Below are 3,286 nucleotides of genomic sequence, written 5' to 3'. Positions count from 1 at the left end.
ACCAAATTCCTTAGTTTCGAACTATTGCAAAAAACACAAATGGCGGCCGCCATGACAGTCTTTGATTTTGCTGTACAAAAAAATCAAATATTTGGCAGTCCGACGCATGAACCAAAGAATGATGTCGACAAAGAAGTTGAAACATTGATTGCGCTTTGGAGGGGGTTCAAATACAAGTCGTGAAGTGACCGGCACAGCTGATTTGGGACACGATCTACCTTGAGTCGGGAGATTTGCTATGAACATTGACTAAATTTCCACTTTTTACATCAGCGACTGTACAAATTTGGCTTGTACATCTTCCTGTCGCTGATTTTAATCGGTTTGGATCATCCAACAGGTAAGAGCAAGATTCATCCGTTGTGTGCGTGTAGTTTGTGTGTCCCACGGTGTGTGTGTTCGTTTGTGCGCCTCGGTGTGTGAGTGTGTGTCAGATTATATTGCAATAATACATTTGTTAGAAAGTGAGAGCAAGGGTAGATCTAGATCTATGGGCCAGGCAGTACTGTCTGAGTGTCTCCGAAACCGTGTTCAGTGTCATAGGAAAATAGGCCTACGAGCCATTGTGTAGTGGTGACGATGAAAGATACAGTTGTTGTTTTTCTGACAGTGACATTGACAATGAACGATCGTCAATGCATCAATGAATATATGCACAGCAGCATCGGTTTCTTCGGAACTGTGCACTGTTGACTGAATTTCCCACGGTGGAGCAATGAACAGTAGACACTAAAACAAAGCTAATCTAATGCATTGAAGCATCGCTGTAGATCTATCTCATTCAACTAACAATATAAATTATAATGCAGTGAATGGCAAATCTATCTCTGAATGAACTGTTGTGTATCCTTATTTGCTGTAAATGTCCTGGCTCACACTGCACTCCCAACATTAGAAGTATGTTTTCTAAGCTGAATGCATGTATAATTTGATATAGTAAGTGTGTAAAGCCAACAATTTTTGTGTGTATACAAATGAAGAAAGAAAATGACTTCACTTGAATCACTGCCACTGAAAGTGTGTCTATTGTGTATTTTTAGAAGGGTTATTCAACAATGACTTATTTTTCTGTTTAAATACTTGATATTTACTCTGCATGAACAGAGTCAGAGGTAAATGCTGCTGTATAAACTATGATTGTGAAAGAGGGGATAAAAGAATCAAGGTGCGAGTGGTTTAATTATAATACAGTTATTATTTATTGTTAATTAATTATTTTATGGTTTTTTTTTCAGGCCTCCTAAGAAACCAGAGATGATGTGTGATGAAGTGTTCATACAGCTCTTGCCTTCAGATGGATTCTGGAGAGGATTCAGACTGAGTGGGTATGCTGCTTTACAGACTACCATGAAGAGTAAGTTACACATTTCTGTACCACTACCAAGTACTATACCTGCTTGTGCCTATTAGTATTAAATTGTTATTGTAAAATTGATTTATGATATGTAAATTGGCACTGGTGATAGTAGTTTGAAGCTGTGTAGATGTTTTTGGCAAACTTTTGTACTTTGTGTTGTAAAGAGATCTGCGTTTCACATTAGATGCACTTACAATCTAGATAGATACATTCAGCTATGTCAACACTTGTTACATCTGAATCTGAGAGTAGTAGCAGGAGATGCAAGTTTATTGACACAAAAACATTACGGCTTTGTATAAAATAAATTCTTACATCTGTATGTATCCTTGCTATTTATACAAAATGGTACATAAAGCTTGGTTTTAGTTCTCTTTCTCTTCTCAAATCCTTTGCCACTATTCTTAAAGTAGATTACAAAGTGTGAATGAACTAATGCAGCACAGGAACGTAAAACAAAATTGCAAGATAAAATGAAATCATTACTAATTTACTGGAATTATTTTAAAGGCACATACAGTTATTCTTCCCTTGGCTCACCATCCTAGATCTTGCCAGGCTTTTACATGGAATAAGAATGAATATGTACACTCGGATACTTCTACATTCAACACCCTGGCTTCTTCCTGCCCAGAGTTAGATTTTGTTGTGGAAACCACTCTCAGATTAACAAAAATGTTACTTCTTTACTTCTGCTACTGCTAGTGACTGTTGAGAAATTCGTTCAAAATTCAACTATGCACATAAAGCAGTCACTGACTGTCAGGATGTCAATGTTTTATGTGTCTGGGTGAAGTTATGTTCCTATCCCATGTACAACTCTGGCCAGATCTGAAATGGCCAAAATCAATGGGATCAACACACATCCCCAGAATCTTCATCACTGGAAAATGTGGTGGGTTGAATGTATTTTAATAAAAAGGCTGACAGGCGAGTGCTTTGGATCCTGAAAGTTCTGTTTTGGGCTGAAATCGAGACACATTTACCAATGAAACTGTATAGCGTTGATGCTGAAGAGCGAAAGTGTGTGGGTTGAGGGCACACTTGTTTTTGACTAAAATCGAGGAACATTTCTGCCGAGCACAAAGTTCATACACGCACAGATTTTTTTAATCGTTTAGATTACAATATCACACACACCATCCCCGATCCCAATGGTCATGTGAAGAGCAAGTGCTTCCTCACCACCCCCCCCCACCCCCACTGCTCAACACGTACACACCTTCTCCCCCCAACACACACCCTCCCCTCGCTAACCAAAACGAACCAAAACCCATCCCCGTGAATACTGAACGTGCTCAGTTATATGTTTTCTTTATTTTTCAGGAAGGACCGCTACATTAGGGGAAGGCTGCTTGCACCTGGGTTTGCTGGGGACGATGATCAAATTCAGAGTACCATCACTATTCTGTGCTTTTCCATCTGATTCGCCTGAGAATGCTTCCAGAGGTTTCTACACTACCCGTCATAAAAAGTAGGCAGATGTTTGAGGGCAGATCTTACTGATGAGGCTGTTGATTGAAAAACCAAGTATATGACTGAAAAGGCCATTAATTTCCCTACTTTATTCAGAAACAAAATTGGGTTTTCATGACGTAGTGTCTATGCAGTGGAACCTACAACACAGACACTCCCCCCCCCCCCCTCCCCCAAATCAAATTCACAAAATCAAGCTTCCCGTGTTAAATCAACAACACAAATCAGAACAACTAAACCGAAACATGTTTTGCATGTCATTAGACAGAACAATCAAATTTTTATCCAAAACAGTCAGTTTTGTTCACATATATCTTGTCTAACATGAACGCTATGGCATGCTGAGCGGTGTAGTTGTCAATCCTCTCAGAAGGCAGTTTTTGAAGTCGTTTTAGCGGGTAATGAGACCAAAAATGGTACATTTCAGAACTCCTCAACGCATTGTCTTAAAAC

At 39.2% G+C, this 3,286-nt stretch overlaps 1 long non-coding RNA gene across 1 annotated transcript; it reads left to right on the top strand.

Annotated features, from left to right (window-relative positions):
- The first annotated feature begins 59 nt into the window (after positions 1–59).
- LOC138955692 (uncharacterized) lies at positions 60–2,819 on the top strand. The gene is made up of 3 exons (XR_011452329.1): positions 60–340; positions 1,236–1,354; positions 2,684–2,819. It is a non-coding gene; the product is annotated as an uncharacterized lncRNA (long non-coding RNA).
- The last annotated feature ends 467 nt before the right edge of the window (positions 2,820–3,286 follow it).

This window comes from Littorina saxatilis, unplaced genomic scaffold (assembly GCF_037325665.1).
Source record: "Littorina saxatilis isolate snail1 unplaced genomic scaffold, US_GU_Lsax_2.0 scaffold_745, whole genome shotgun sequence".
In the NCBI taxonomy this organism is placed as follows: domain Eukaryota; kingdom Metazoa; phylum Mollusca; class Gastropoda; order Littorinimorpha; family Littorinidae; genus Littorina; species Littorina saxatilis.
Note: the sequence above shows the minus strand (reverse complement) of the source record. Positions and strands in the feature narration are given on the sequence as shown.